This window comes from Antechinus flavipes, chromosome 1 (assembly GCF_016432865.1).
Source record: "Antechinus flavipes isolate AdamAnt ecotype Samford, QLD, Australia chromosome 1, AdamAnt_v2, whole genome shotgun sequence".
In the NCBI taxonomy this organism is placed as follows: domain Eukaryota; kingdom Metazoa; phylum Chordata; class Mammalia; order Dasyuromorphia; family Dasyuridae; genus Antechinus; species Antechinus flavipes.
The window spans coordinates 233,519,820-233,536,780 of record NC_067398.1 but is presented as its reverse complement, the minus strand read 5'-3'; the positions used below and the strand labels follow the sequence as shown (position 1 = coordinate 233,536,780).

The following is a 16,961-nucleotide window of genomic DNA, read 5'->3' as shown; positions in this document are numbered from 1 at the left end:
AGGAGTAATAAACAAGAAAATCTTTAACTCAAGCTATCACTCTTTGAATATTATATTTGAACAAAAATTATCTTTGCATTTGAAACATGCTGTTTCAGATTATTCAAAGTAATTTGGAATGAATTCCTGAATCATCTTACAGCAAGTGTCTAAACAATGATTTTTATCTATTTGTTACTGGAGGCTCACCAATACTTACCTAACTGAACTTTGGCAAGAAATAAAATTATGATTATTCATCACCATCATCATCATTATCATCATAGCTGACTTTATCTAAAAGTACATCACTTGGATTATCTCATTTGTTCCTTACAACAACCCTCTGAGGTAAATATTTTACAGATAAGAAAACTATTGTTGAAAAAAGTTAATGGACATGAAGAGAGACATATTGTTAGGGTTAGAGGCAGAATTGAAAACCAGTCCTTCTCAACTCTAACACTGTTTCCACCTCACTTTGTTTCTTTTCATTTCATTATGCAGTTAGTTAACCAATAAGCATTTATTATCTAGTCTTAATATGTACCAAGCACTGTACTAAGCAAGGAGGAGATGCAAAGAACTACAAAAACATAATGCCTGCCATCAGAGAGCTCACATTCTAATATGGAAGGCAATGCAAAAACAAGTAAATGTGTTTTTAAAAAAATAGAGAGTAAACAGAAGTTAAATTCAAAGTGAAGACAGAAAGGGGTGGATTTGGAAAAGGCTTCCTGCAGAAAGTGGGATATGAGGTGAATCTTGAAAATCAGAGAAGCAAGTTAAGGAAATGGAGTTAGGAAAGGAGAGCATTGCAGGTATAGAGGAAATTCAATGTAAACACAAGGGGTGTTGTGTGTGAGGAACAGCAAGTAAGTTTATTCACAGTATGAATGGAGCAGAGGAAAAGGTAAGAAGATTTAAAAACCATGAAGAGATCAGTGTGGGAAAGGTTTTAAATGCCAAACAAAGGACTTTATATTGATCCTTTGGGTAATGGAGAGCCACTAGGGTGTACTGAAAAGGATCAGATCTGAACTGTTGGAAAATCATCTAGACGGCTGAATAGAGAATAGACAGGAAAGATTTGAATCAAGAAGACCTATAAAAATTCTACTTCATTGGTTTAGGCAAGATATGATAAGGGACTGTACTATGATAGTGGTGGTAGTGGCTGTATGAATGAAGAGGAAGATATATATATATATATATATATATATATATATATATATATATATATATATATATATATATATAATTTAAGATGTGAAAGTAGAAACATTTGACATATGGTATGGATTAGAATAAGGAATAAAAAATGGCACCAAAGTTGGAAGTCTAAGAGGATGATGGTACTCTCAACAATAAACAAATTTTGGGAAGAGGAAAGGATTGGGAATAGGAAAAAGTAAAGTGTTCAGTTTTGGATATGTTGCATTTCTAAGAGAATTTAGTATAGGGGACTCCAGAGAAAAGAGATTAAGGCTGATTACACAGACCTGGTATTCATGTATATTGAGTTGATAGCTATGGATTCCCATGGTGGCTGATGATTTCACCGATCAAAATAGTATATTCAGGGAAAAAGAAGAATCCCAGGGAAAAAAAAACTTGGAGAGTACTCCTGGTCAGGGGATAAGATAAATAAAGAAATAGCAAAGCAGGATCTTTTCTTGTTGATACAATGTTAGCAATTACACCATTTAGACTTAAAACTGAGGGACAATGTGGTAAAGTGGAAAGAACATTTGAGTTTGACATCAAGAAGGATGTTGATTTGCATTGCATTGCTAACTCAAATCAGTTGTATTTTGGAAAAGTCAAATAACTTTTATGAGCCTCAGTTTGCTCATATATAAAATGGGAATAATGATGATGCCTATAACACTTAGCTCTCATGAAGATCAAATAAAATAATATAAATATAAATTGCACTGAAAAATCTTAATGTTCAATAATTGTCAGCTATTGATGAGCCTTATATTTTTTTAAATGATGAATTCAGATTTTTCAGTCATTTTTAACAGAATTCTCCCAGTATCAATGAGTTTAACTACTTTTAGCAGTCTCCTTTGCCAGCATGAAAGTCTGAGAATACTAAAGTTCCCTGGCACAGAAGGAAGGAGAAGTGAAGAGGGAATACAAGAGGAGGAGGGGGAAAAAAGAGATGGAGAAGAAACTACAAGAAACACATTTGGCAGGCAGCAGTTCAGTTTCACAAGCAAATATTTAACTCTCCACAACTGATGAGTAAGCACAAATGGGGATTGGTTAGATTTAATTTGAAGGCTGAGCACATAATTTAGTTTCAACATTTCAGTGTTTGGATTTTATATAAACAACAGTGTCATCAGAAAAAATTTTGTTTAGTATATAATTTCTACTCATGAATATATTGGCTGTAGCTATTTTAAAATGTCATCCACCTTGGCACTTATTCTGGAGCAGTATAATCACACATTTTAACAGAAATAAAAGAACATTCCATTTTACTTTATCTTGTAATCAGGGAAAATGATGCTGAAGTTTAAACCAAAAGATCTGGGTGTGACTTTTACCTTTGCCACTCAATAACTACAAACCTAGCCAAGGCACTTTACTTGTCTGGGCTTCAGATGGTTGGACTAAATTTCCCATCCAGCTGTATATTTACAATTTTTTAAAAAGGAAAGATCATACTGGGAGTAAACGAGGGAAGGAGAATTCACAACACAGTTTTTAATTCCAAATTCAGGCCTCTTTTCTAAAGTACAATTAGAGAGCTTCCTGGGGACTGGCTTCGACAAGTTAGGTGACTTGCCTAGGATCAAGCAACCAATATAATGCCAAAAGTCACACTTGAATTCATGCTTTCCAGTCTTGGAGACTGCCTCTGTACTAGAAATCAGCTCAGTCTCACAGACTATCACCACTACCAATATGCCTTTGATATACAGCAGAAGCCTAAGATGAATGTGTGCCTCGTGAACTTTCAATAAGTGAAAAAGTAACAGATAAATATCACACTTTAAAAATGAACTTTAACCCAGTATATCAAGTGGAATATGAAAGGGACAGAAAAAAGAATAAAAAGCCATAATCACATGAGTTTCCTATCAAAAAGAGGATACTAGATTGAAGAAAAATAATCACCTTTTAGACCACATTGATACCATGAACTCTCAAGGCTAAAAACATTAATGTATTCTGTTATTCTGTAATTAGAATATTAGCAGGCATAGTGAACATCTAATAAATGCTATTGATTGATTGAACATTAAGGGAATATGAATCAGGCCCAAAGAAAGCTTATTAACATCTTCTTTGTTCCTTTGGGGCCTCAGGAATGCCAAAGCTATAACCTTTTTTGGCCACAGATTTGTGAGCTGGAAGCACGGATAGAAACCTTGACCAAGGTTTTCACTTCTCACTGCTCTATAAACTATTTTTCATTGCTTTTACTATTTCAATTCTCTTTTCTCCAAAGCTTCCTGATCTCTTGTATCTGTTCTTTTTCAGCTGTATGTGAGGAAGAGAAAGAAAATAAAAACTTTCTTAAATTAAATATCTACTTTTACAATGGCAATATTAATTATGTGATTTTTAAATTTGCAAAAGAAAAGGAAAAAGAAAAAAAAATATTCAGCACTTTCTATGTGCTTTACAAATATCTCATTTTGAGCCTCACAACAACCCTGTGAGGTAAATGCTATTGTGATCCCCATTTTACAGTTGAAGAAACTGAGGAAGAAAGAGATTAAATGACTTGCCCACAGTTAATATATGTCTGAATCTGGATTTGAACTCATCTTCCTGACTCTAGGTCCACTGTTCTATCCCCTGCTATGTTTATGCTGCAGAAAAATAGATAATCTAGCTTAGAGTATGTACAAATATGCTAATCCTTCAATGCATTTCATATGAGACCTTCTGGAAACTTAGACTGCTGCTATATATTTCTTGAGATCAAAAAGTACATTTCATTAAAATATACTTATGAATGAAATTATTCCCAATATACTTTGGGGGCCTCTATCTTTCTTGAACTTTAATTCTATACTACTGACATAAGTGAGATGAAATATAGGGGAAGACTCAAGACAAAGTCTTATTCACATGAATGCTGGCTACTCCTACTATACTTAAGTTATCTTCACTATTACGCAGACTTTTCCAATGATTGACAGTGAAGGAAAGATTAATGTCATAAAACATTACCAGACATCAATAGATTTTTATAGGAAATCAAATCTTTTATTTCTCAATGGTTATTGAAGTATTGATAGGAATAATTATTTCAAATGATAACTAATTCAATTTAACAAACATTTAGTAAGTCCCTACTATATCCCAGACACTATCCTAAATATTGGAAATACATATCAAAAACAAACACATTACAACCTCAAGTAGCTTACTTTTTACTTCAGAGAAACATGTATACAGAATAAGAAATATGATGCAAATAATATAAAGTAACAGAAAGGTGGGAAATACTAAACACTAAAGGGAAAAGGGAAAATTTTAGCTAAAATATCTTGAAAGGAATTAAGATTTCCAAAGGGGTGGAGGTTAGGGAAAGTATTCTAGGCATGGATATGGGAGAAGCAATGTCACTGAACTACAAACAAAAAGTAGGCCAGTTTGGTTAGATCATGGAGCATGTGACTGAAAGTAATGTATAATCAGCCTGGAAAGATTATGGAGGGATTTAAATGTCAGAAGAGTTTGTGCTTTATTCTAGAAAGCCACCAAAGTCTTTTGAGCTGTGGAATAACATGGTCAGAGTTTTTACTTTAAGAATATCAATGTGATTTTTGTAAGGAAGATGGTTGAAGCAGAGGTACTTAAACTGACATCCATAACGTTGTTTTGATATGATTTTGACAACTGCGTATCAATTTAAATGGTTTCCTTTGTAAATATACATATATAGTTGTGTGCATTTGAAGCATGATTCTGAAAAGGGATCTAAGAGTTTCATTAGATAGTCCAAGGGGTCCCTGATGCCAAAAAAATTTAAGATCCTCTGTATTATGGATATGAGAGACTTAAGATAGGAAAATTAATTAGATGACAATTGTATCATTTCAAATGAGAGGGAATGAGAACCTGAACTAGAGTGATGATAGTCTAAAGGAGAGAAGATAACAGATGTAAGAGATGGAGGTAAAGTAGGAAAAAATTGAGACCAGACTGAATATGGGAAAGTGGGGTTGAGAAGGTGGAATAAGGAATTAAATATGATTCCAAGGTTGCAAACCTGAATGATTAAGATAGTGCTACTCTTCTAAAATAAATTTCTTTATTTTGAATTTTGATCAATTTTTATGCCTATAAGTATTATGAAGCGTACCACAACGCTTCAGAGAATCATGTATAAGGAAGGTTAGTTTCTTTCTAATCACAATATGAAACACACAGAATCTCCTGTCACATTACATTTTATAATTTGACACATGGAAACATTTTTAAATACTCTTAAGACATTTATTTAGTTCTATGCTGAGATTTTACATTAGTTAATCCATTCTGTGAGTTTTCCTAACATTTCTCTGAGTTTCCATTTTTCAAATTTTATATAAAAACAACTTTTTTGGTTATCACTGTGTTTATCAGCAAATAGTGAATTTTGAAGGTTTGCCTCTGTTACCTAAGTGAACCTTACTATTGCTCTGCCACATGATAAAAGCTTCTTACTCAAAACCCATTGGAAAAGGAATGAAACTTCTGCAAAGTGCACTTTAAGAAGAGTACTTTTTGCTTATGGAAAGAAACCAATGAGTCTTCTAAAAATAACAAAAGGGAGTATTTTACAGTTAAGCACATGATTTGGGGTTGAAAATTTAGATGCTGCTCTACTGGTAAGTACATGGGTTATTAATACTCTTTCTTGCTCCTCTTGTGGAGCTCCTTCATCTGTGGCATAGAGAATCTCCATAATCCTTTGCAACACTGGATCACTTTCCCCTTCATTTTCCTGACAGAGCAGTTCAATATTCCTTAGCTTCTCAAAGTAAAAGTCTCTTTCTTTCTCCAAGTCTTCAGCAGTGAGCTTCACTACATTGATCTGCTAGATTAATTCTGCTGACTCATCATCTCCTTTTCCCATATCTGTATTCTTTCTGACCATGCCAGGGTTTGTCTTGGAAGATGCTGTGGTTCTCTGTGAGGAAATGGGCACCACTGGTACCAAGAAGTTCTTTTGGGGGCTTATTCAAAACTGGAGTCATGAGGGAAGGGAATGCTGTTTCTTAGCCTTGTTGAGCTGCTACAGCTCATACTCTTTTCCATAATAGTTTACATCAAAAAGATTTCTTGAATCATTGAACAAATTCAAAATTGTCCTGAAATTTTCCTTTCACTAATTTGTCCACAGGAATTATGTTGTCATCACCCATTTTCTTAAAATTTGCTTGTAGGATCTTGAAGTTCTGAATGTGTTCATATTCCATATGCTTTGAAACTTCACTTTCCTTAAAGCAATGGAACCAGGGAAAAGCATATCCATAAACTGACAATAAGCAGCACCTGAACATAAGTGTTCAATTTTTGTCAAGGTCAACTGCAGAGATTCATTGATCCAGGCCAGAATATCATGTTGACTCAAATTATCTCTAGTTACTTAAGTTGAATACACATTAATTGCCATCTTAGGCTTCAGAAGTCCCAACTCCTCCCTCACCAGCATCCCAGTTCTGTCTAGGTCTTGTTCAAACCGCCTGACCCCACAGGTCAGATAGTGGTACTCTTAACAAAAACAGAGATGTTCAGAGGGAGGATTCTGGGAACATGGCGGATCAGGTCAGTAAATTTCAAGGTCTTCCGATTTCCCCCACAAATAGAACAAAATTGCATCTCAGAGCAAACATAGACTGGTGAAAAATCAAGATTTGGGCAGAACAGGAGTCCTCTTGACACAACTCAAAAAGATCTGAATTAAGACCCCAAGCTATGGATTAATTTATGTAAAGTGCAAACACTAGCTCCTGGCTAGCTCCACAGGAACACCATGTGGGGAACCCTGGGGTGAGCTGGGTCTGGCTGGAGCCTCTGCAGGAACTATAGGAACTTTCACCTCCAGGACTGCATGCCGAGTGGGGGGATCTGAGTACTGGAAGATTGAGGGAAACTTTCCTGATTAGGAAGACTAGGCCCAACTGTGCTGCAGTAATGGAGCCCTGGGGTATAAGGAACTAGCACAAGCAGTGAGTGCAGAAGCAGTGGAGAAGTAGAGAAGTCCAGATGAGTGACTGTCCAGCAGTCAGTCTGTATTCATAAAGGCTGGGAGGAAGCAAGAAGAGAAGACTATGAAAAAGACCCTGTAGCACTAGATCATGAGTTGCCTTTAGCCACACACATACTTCCTAAATATATGATTTCTTTTAGGGAGTACTATCTGTGTATTCTTTCTTTCCCTTGCTATTATGTCTATGTATTGGAAAAGAACCATTTCAGTAAATGTCTTGAGTTGAGTCAATAGTATGCTTTGGCTCACTATTAAGGACAATATACCAATGGGGTCTTGTGAACAATAATTTTAGTAGTTTGTACCCACAGAATTTGTAGGGAAAGAAGGAGTAAGTAGTCCAGTGGATAGAGTGCCAGGTCTGAAGTCAGAAAGATTCATTACCCAGAGTTCAAGTCTAGTCCCAGACACTAGTTGTGTCACTGGGCAATTAAATTAACTCTGTTTGTCTCAGTTTCATTATCTATAAATTAAATCGAAGACCTTTTCAATATCTGAAAGAGTTAAATATGACTGAAAAGCAATTGAACAAATCCATAGAGTACCTTCAATTTGTGACAATTGCCCTCACAGGACCCAATTTGCATGTGTAAATTTCAATTGAGAAGTGACACTACCCACAAAAAAAAATGTAAATTATAAATAGGTCATTAGTCATCATTTTATAGTCACCTATAAAAATAGGTGAGTATTTTTAGACATATAAAGATTCAAGTAACAAGCTAACAATATCAATTTAACTTTTTCAGAGGATATTGTATGAACTTGTTTCTCCTTTGAAAAATAATATATGTACTTTTTAAATATATAAATACATTTGAATATATATATATATAAATGTATAGATATTTATATAAAAGAGTTTATTGCAAAGAATCTTTTGCTCTCTTCTAGAAGTGTGTCATAGTGGAGAGAATGATGGATTTTTCATTCAAAAAACCAATATTTGGCAAAGTGCAAGCAGTTAATGATATCTGACTGACTGAATTAGTGAGTTCCAACCTCACCTATGATACCTATAATCAGCGAGACTGGAGGCAAGACACTTGCAAGGTAGTACAGTGTTTGGGAAAAAGAAGAATACTATAAAATTTGGATCATCTGGGTTTAAATTCAAATTTGGCCACTTATTCCCTATGTGATCTTAGGCAACCCCTTCAAACTCACAAGATTTCAGTTTTCTAATCTCAAAAAAGGGAGTTAAATGAAATGACCTCTGAGATCACTTTCAGCTCTAGGCAACTAGACCACACAAGAGCTCTGTACTTAAGAGTCAGAAAGATCTGAGTTCAATGAAATTCAGCCTGGAACACCTACTATCATTTTGATTCTGAGCAAGTTACGTAAATGCTATATGCCTCAGTTTCCTGTAAAATGGGAATAATAATAGCACATAACTCCCAGAGTTATAGTGAGGATAAAATATAATATTGAAATATTAGCTATCATTAAATCCATGATCATATAAGTTACCTCTTTAAGTTTCTTTTTCTTTTGCTATAAAATAGGAATAATACCACCTAATATTCTATTCAACTATTTATTGTAAAAATCAGTGAAACAATAGTGTTTTATAAACTTTTAGAACATTAAATTGTTATTCTCAAAAATGTAGACTAAAGATAAAAAAATGAGAAAGAAATGGTGCTTGTCCTTAGTGAAGATCAGGTTGATAAAATAAATCTTGAGGAATGGTACATTTTCTAGAAGGCATCTAGATGGCTAAGTGAATAGAATGCTTGGCCTGGAGTCAGGAAAATTTGAGGTCAAATCTGGCCTCAGACACTAATTAACTGTGTGATCCTAAGCAAGTCATTTAACTTCTGTTTCCCTTAATCCACTGGAGACAGAAATGGGAAAAACAAAAACAAAAACAAACAAACAAACAAACAAAACCTTCAGTTCCTTTACCAAGAAACATTATAGTTTGGACATTATAGTTCATAAGATCACCAAAAATTAAACATGACTCAGTGTCATTTTCTAAGGCTATTTTCATAGCTACTTTTTAAAATGCAATAGTGGTTCCCTCTCCCCCAAGTTAACATGAAATCATGTGTTAATTTTCACCTGCTATTTATCTCAGGAACCATTGTTAATAAGGCCCAGTACTTTCTGGGAGGAAAAATAAATACCTACAAGTTTTTTCTACATCATTCTTCACTCCCCTTCCCCTTATTCTCCTCCATCTAGTCTTCCTAAAAGAGTATGGTTATTTTCTCTAAGGATATATATATATATTGCAATTCACCCATGTGATCCTGTCCTATAGAACAGTTGTCCATTTCCTTCCATAAGTCTGTAGCTTGGGATGGGAGCAGAGTGGAAGGCCCATTCAAAGTATTGGGTGTCTTTTTTGAGATTCTTTGATATCTCAAAGATTAATAAATGATTGAACAAGCATTTATTAAGCACTGATTTAATGGAAGATTCTAATGGACTATGTAGACTGTAAACTATTCCTTACTCTAAATAACCAACCCATTTTATTTTTCAGCCAAACATTTATTTGATGACATTCTTTACACTATTTCTCCTTTATAATTCCTTGTTTGTAAAGTATTGGAATTTACTCATGCTCACAATGCTCTTTATTGCCTTTCATTTAATCTATCATTCAATTTCATTTCTTCTTGAGTGATTACTAGTGGCTACTATCCTCTTAGTAAGTAGTCTACAAAAAGGTAAACACAAAAAGATAATGGTTCACAAAACTCATGTGGTTGAAAAAAAAGTTTTTGGAAAAACAAATATTTTATGAATATTTTTTAAAGTACAATCCAGCACCTTTTCCCATTCAAATGTTTACCCTATTAAATGGCTTTTTATTCCCCTCCACCTATCCAAAATGGGTGACTATAAAGTGCCATAGAATTTCCCCCAAACAAGTGAACTGATATATTAGGGAAAGATAATGCTCTTCACCATTTGCAATTTTGAGGAGGCTTCACAAATCAGATTCTTACTCTCAGAAGTTTATAAGAACAATTTAAAACAGTTTAAAGCCCATGACATGCTGCTTTGGAAAAAAAAAAGTTAATATGCTGATTTCTCATTTTTTGCTTGCTTTTTTATTTTCTTTCCCCCTTTCTAACAGATTATTATGTCATTTTAAAACTATGTGTTGTTTCAAATTAATATAATTGAGGGTGACAGATTAGTCAATTCCTTTAAACCACTAAAATCCTTCAATTTTCATCTCTTCCTTCTAAAAAAAATAGACCTATGTTCCAGATATAATTACAGATCAATTCACAGAAGAAGATAGGATCTCCAACAAGGCAAAATATTGTATGATTTCATAATAAAGAACAACTCTTATGCACTACATAGAGCTCTTATTCAGTATCCCTCCCATGAGCCTCCATGCATCATGGGAAGACACACATGTCTACTCACATGCTTGTATAGTGCCTGACCCTAGAGTACGGAGTCTTACTGCAGCAATAACTCTTAACAAACACCTGTCCCTTCCTAAGTCCTTGATCCCACAAAACAGTGAATCTACCCAGCCATATGAAGAAAGAATAGGTGGGCTGAAAATATATTTCATCCTGACCCAAACCTGCCCTATACTAATGTAATATTCTCTCTAAAATGTAATATTCTCTTGTTGGAGTTTTCTTGGGGTCTCTAGAGGCAGTCTTCCTTTCAGTTCAGTAATTACCACAAGTGCAGCCAGGGATTAAGGTCCAAATCCTTTATTGTCTCCTTCAAAGTTTTGTCCCCTTTACTTGGGGCTCTGCTAGCTTTTTTAAAGGCCTTCCAGAGTTTTGGTTTTAGTGGAGAAGCAAAGGAGGAGAGTCTGCTACCACTTTTCTAGTCTTCCCTCATTCTCCTTCTGGCTGAGTCTGTCCGAGTTTATATGGTCTCTTATCAAAGGTATGAATCTTGTAGAACTATAGTAAATACTAAGTACATGTGCTTAACTAGAGAACTGTTAAGCACCCTGCTAAATAACCATTGTCTCTATCACTTCCACTGACTTAAGCACCTTGTTTCAAGTTCTGGCCCATAACATATCATTCCCCCCATCCTATAAAAAGTGTATCTGCCTGGTCATGAGAATGAAAAGAAAAGAGAGGAAAACTACATGGGCTGCTGAAGAAAATACTGAAAAGCAGCTGGAGTCAATCCTGTTTGTACCCCTAAAGGAACAAAGAGACCCAGGCTAGTGAGCCCTATTATCTCCATATGTAAAAGGCTAAAGCAGTGATACATTCCTGAACCTCAAAGTTTTATTCACTAGAAAAGAGGGAGTTTATTCACCAGCAGAATGAATGAAGGGACATTTTTTTAAAGGCTAAAAAAAATATCAAGAGAAAAAGTTAAATGAAAGCTCACTATAAATCAGATGAATCAACAGGGGATTTCTAAACTAAAAGAAATAAGGCAATATTTTAAAAAGAATGCAAACTCTCCTAACAAATTATAAACGAAGTTTAACAATGACTGATGAAAGAAAGATCCTATATACTCCCAAGAGAGCTTAGGACAACAAATTGCAGAATGATTCAAAAGAGAAATTAAATCAATAAAAGAATAAATTAGTAATGAATATAGGTCAAAACTTGGAGTCTTCCATGCAGAATTTTAAAAACACAAGTAATAGCTTAGGAAAAAAATGAATTGATGGAAACACCTGTCTAAAGAAATTAAAAAGCCCTTAACAGATTTGAAACAAAAAGTATTGAAGTGTAGGAAAATTTAGAGGAAGAAAAACAATATGCAACAATATTAAAATAATACAAAATTCTATAAAAGTCAAGGTAATTGACCTTGAAGACAGTTAAGTGCAAAGATAACTTAAGAATAACAAGTCTCCCAGAACAACATGATAAATCAAAAAACCTGGGAATACCAAAATGTAGGAAAGGATACCTCCCAAAATCTGTCTATAATTTTTGAAAACAAACCAAAAAAACAATGATTGAAAGGCTATGTAGATTACCAAAAGGAAAATAAAATATTATACTTCAAATTCCAAGACAATGAGAGCTAAATTTAACAATTTCAAATATCCTAATAAAATTGATTTAATTAAAATCATGTTTAGCTGCAGTCAACAAGTTTTTACTCTCCCAGTATTTTTTCCTTCTACTCTTTAATATATACTTGAAAAAGAAAGGAAACATGTTCAGATGTCCAGTATTCATTTTTCATTCCCAACTTATATTGGAAGCCAATGAATGTCAAATGTGAAAACCTAAGAAACAGAAAGAGGCCCTGAGCAACTAGCACTCTATTAAAATTTACTTACATTTTTATTAAAAATGTTATAAAAACATATCAAGTATATAGACAAGTGATCAGATAAAGACTGATTGGCCATAAAGGCCTGAATCGAGACAGGAAATAACTTTAGTATACACTAAGACATGAATGGCTAAGAGTCAATTTGGCAGCAAATTTTAGACCTATCAATAATCAAACAAAATAGGACAAATGCAAAAACGTCTATGTTGTATATGTGTGTGTTTTAAGGAATCACACTGTTTATATTCGAAACCTGGCAGGTTATTGTATTTTCTCTCAAGAAAATATTTTCTTAAATATTACCTACCAAAGCTTGTTTTTATATTATAATTGTTTTAACACATAAAAATTAAGAGTTCTTAACAGCAAGACACTAGCAGTATTTTACTGCCCTACAAAGTAGGATAGATATGAACTATTTTGGCAGCAAATTCATATATTTGGCAACTGACAAAATTTCACTGAGAATGCACTCGTTCATTCATTTACAGAAGGGTTGTCTTAACATACTTCGAATATTGAAACCTCATAACAAATTCTCCAGGGAAAACCCAAACTCTTGGATAAAGTGTAATTTCTTGCTACACAGGAAGTCTCCAGGTAAATATGACTTCAGCACTTAGTTTGTGGCTTTACAAACAGGATATAATATTCATAGTGAAAAAAAAGAGGTAAAACTATCCTCAATTGCAATTTGATTCCCTTGCATTAGGAAACTTTTGAAAAGTTTTTGAAACTTTTGAAAACTGACATTGTCAGCATGGCTTGCATTACTATATATAGAGAAAAATAAAGTTTTTGAAACTTTTGAAAATTGACATTGTCAGCATGCTTGCATTACTATATATAGAGAAAAATAAAATGCCATTTTTTGTGTTTTCTTGACTTACTTTATTGCTGGAAGTGATCCAAAAAGAATAGCAAACTTGAATTCTCAGGTGATTTTTAAAATGCCATATTAAGAGTGGTAATCTTAATGACTGTCCCTTTCCAACTTCTGATTTGTTGCTAGATAAATGCTAACAAGTTATGAATAACTATTTTTCAACTGATTTAGCCTATTATTTTCCATTGCCTCATAGCTGTTGACATGAACGAACAGAAACACACAATTCATGGTGAGATTCAGCATCCAGAAACTGTATAATAGACAGGTGTCTGTTATATTTTTATATATTCCTTTCTTTAGGCAGATTAAATAGCATTACTTATATTATATACTGTAATATGGCAATATGCTTTTTTTTTTAACACTCCAAATTAACATATAGGCAGAGCTGTGCCACATACACACACAATCTTTCTTTCTCTCTCTCTCTCTCTCTCTCTCTCTCTCTCTCTCTCTCTCTCTCTCTCTCTCTCCATCATACAAATGTATTCATGCTATTCAGCTATTCTAAAAATCCTCCATTAAATTAAGATTTGAGACCGAACCAAACACTAACATGGATAATCATGTTTGTTTCAACTATGAAAGGGAGACATAAAGTGCTGAGCTACTTAATATCACCATTAACTGCCATTTATTTTATTGTTTCAAAGAACACCAAAGACTGAAATATGGTGCACTTTTTTATTTGGAAGGCAAACTACTATCAAGACATCCTTTTTGCTGTCCTATTATATTACCTAACATAAGCAGTACCCTAACAATATAAGCAAAGAAATAAGAGAACCTTGTCAAGTGCTTTTAATGGGCTGTCAAAATAAATCTAAGAAAGTCAGTTCTTTTGAATGCAAAGGAAAGATTTTAACATTTAGTGGTGAATTCTTTGGGAGTCTGATTTCACCTATCAGCAGTTAATCACAATTCTTAGCTTTATGTCCCTCAAAAGAAAAAAAATACCAAGTAAGCTAGGAATTCTAAGCTAGGAAGAACCCCATTTCAGCAAAGTTTTCTTTACATTATTATGATAGTTTCATACATTTAGAACTAGCTTCTTCCTTGCCCTTCTTCACAGACATTAAAGTAGTATTTGGACCTACACAATCATTTAGAGTAGAGATATTGATGAGGTTTAGATTTAGGGAATCAAAATGAAATTAGGGTTTCTGGTGGTCAGGGAGTTAAATGATAAGGTCTGGTGGCAGGTTTGGGGAACCAAATGGAGAGATTTGGCTCCCCTGCAAGCCCTTGGGATTCAGCGCAAAGGTAGGGAGTTTTGGGGACTCCCTTCTGGGGGTGCAGAGGTTCTCTGTTAAGGAATTTACAAACCCGAAAACCTAGATTGATAAAAGAGGTTTATTATGGGGATTGGAAGTAAGGTTAAAGTCTGATTAGGGAAATAGGTGAAGGTAAAGAGAGGATGGCACCAGAAAGAGTATTCCAGTGGACAGAGGCCCTTGGTGTGACAAGCATAGGGCTAGCATATTTGGAACCTCTGCAAAGGGAGGATTTTAGTTTGGCTCTTTTATAATAGGGGGCTTTGGCTACAAGCAAAGGGGGCTCTTGGGTGGAGTCCCAAGTTGGCTCCAAATTGGGTTTCAGCTTCTAGCTAGAATTTGAATTGAATTCAATAAGTTTCAGGACTGAGCGGACTCCACCCAGATAACAAGAAAACTGTTTGTTCCTGGGACAAAGTCCCTCAATGAGGCAAAGTTGAATGAGATTTTCTCCTTCAAGGATTTTCAAAGTTTTGGGGGTCCCCTTTTCAGTATCAAACTCAAATCTAAACAGGCCTACTATCATATTTAAAGATCACTGAAATCCATAAACTAACTTCGAATAGTACATATAAGCATTATCTATATTCTAATGTATTTTTACATATTTTGTTAAATATTTCCTAATTACATTTTAATCTGGTTCCTGCCATTCTGGGAAACAGGATCTTTGAAGTTGAGTTATTAAATGAAATTCTAAATTATATAAAAACATCTAAACGCTGAACGCATTTTTATGACATCCAAAGACCATTCAAAGGTTTGTTTTAATTGATGTTTGAATCATTTAATCATAAACAAAATTATAATAAACATGATAGCATTTAAAGGCTAGATTTCTATATGATATCCAATCAATGTATAATTTAACAAATTATATCTATCATGTTCAATTCAATGAATATATATTAAGTGCCTTTATTAGATACATGAATAAAAAAAAAATGATCTGGCCCTAACAACTTATCTCTAGGAAAGTGGGACATATACATAAAATGGGACATGAATGGGAATACCTTATATAAAATAATTAAATTCATAGATATCAATATGGTACAATGACATGTAACTTTAATAGCATACTGTATGCTGTTGCCAATTTACAAATGGTCCATGTATACAACAAATGATCACTATTCTATCTACTCTACCCACCAATCTCTCTCCTGCCATCAGCACTATAGCTCTTTCTGCCACCACTTTGGAAGGCCTCTTGAAAACTAGTTTTTCAAGGATCTTTTAAGTTCCGAAGAAGAGGAAAGTAAAAAAAAAAAAAAAAAAACAAACAAAAAAAAACTATGAAAAACAGCCTTAAAAGGCTAATTTAAGGGGCAGAATCCCAACCATTTCCCTTTCTTCTCTCTTTCTCTCCCCTTCCCCCAAAAAATAAGAAAGAAGAGGAAAGAAAATGATGGGACGGGTAGAAAGGAAAGAGAGACAGAAAGAGAGAGAGAGAGAGAGAAGAGAGAGAGAGAGAGAGAGAGAGAGAAAGAGAGAGAGAGAGAGAGAGAGAGAGAGAGAGAGAGAGAGAGAGAGAGAGAACAACAGTGAGAATTTTGATTGAGGAGAAGAGATTGGTAATTTTGGCTGGTAAATGGGAACTTTGTAGACTTTGGGGTTAAAGTAATTGTGGGTAGAGCACCACATTATAGTGTTCACAAGCTGAAAAGTCTAAGGAGAATGAAAGCACCAGATGGGGAGAGTATACCAGAAATGATTTGGGAATGCTAAAGAGAAAAATTTATTTATTTCTAAATTTTGCCTAAGCCTTTTCTTATGAGAAGGAACATTCTTTCTCTTCTTCTTCATCCCCTGCATGGCTTCTTTCTTCCAGACCCAGACCAGTTTAGTCCTGTTAATACTACAAAGTTCAGCTGCACTGTGAGGTCAACAAGCTGTTGTGGGCTGCCCTTGGAAGCTAAATTTATGTATTTATAATGTTATTTCTATGAGGAAATGTATTCAGATTTCCAAACAACTGATTCTCAAACAAATGTTGTGAATACAACTCTTTCATAAATTGCAGTGTTTACCTTAAATTAATAAAATATGTGCAAGATGTGTGAACATGTACATCTATATGTGTACATACTATATGTATAGTTATGTATACATATATGAATGTGTGTGTATGTATGTAAGGAAGAAATCTAGGTGTATTGCATTTGGACAATTGTGAAGGACTTCTTTTAATAATTCAAACTGCTCATAGTTGTAATATCCTTTCTCTACACCATATTATAGGAAATGATCAGTGACTCTACAGAGATAGTCTATCAACAAGCATACATTTAAGCTCCTGCCATGCCAGTCATTGTATTATGTGCAAGGC

The 16,961-nt window shown here is 34.2% G+C and overlaps 1 protein-coding gene and 1 pseudogene across 2 annotated transcripts in view; both read right to left on the bottom strand.

Annotated features, from left to right (window-relative positions):
* Nucleotides 1–16,961, bottom strand: part of SNCAIP (synuclein alpha interacting protein) — a 199,722-nt gene that overhangs the window by 150,559 nt on the left and 32,202 nt on the right. The window lies entirely within an intron of this gene.
* Nucleotides 5,726–6,613, bottom strand: LOC127545007 (microtubule-associated protein RP/EB family member 1-like; annotated as a pseudogene).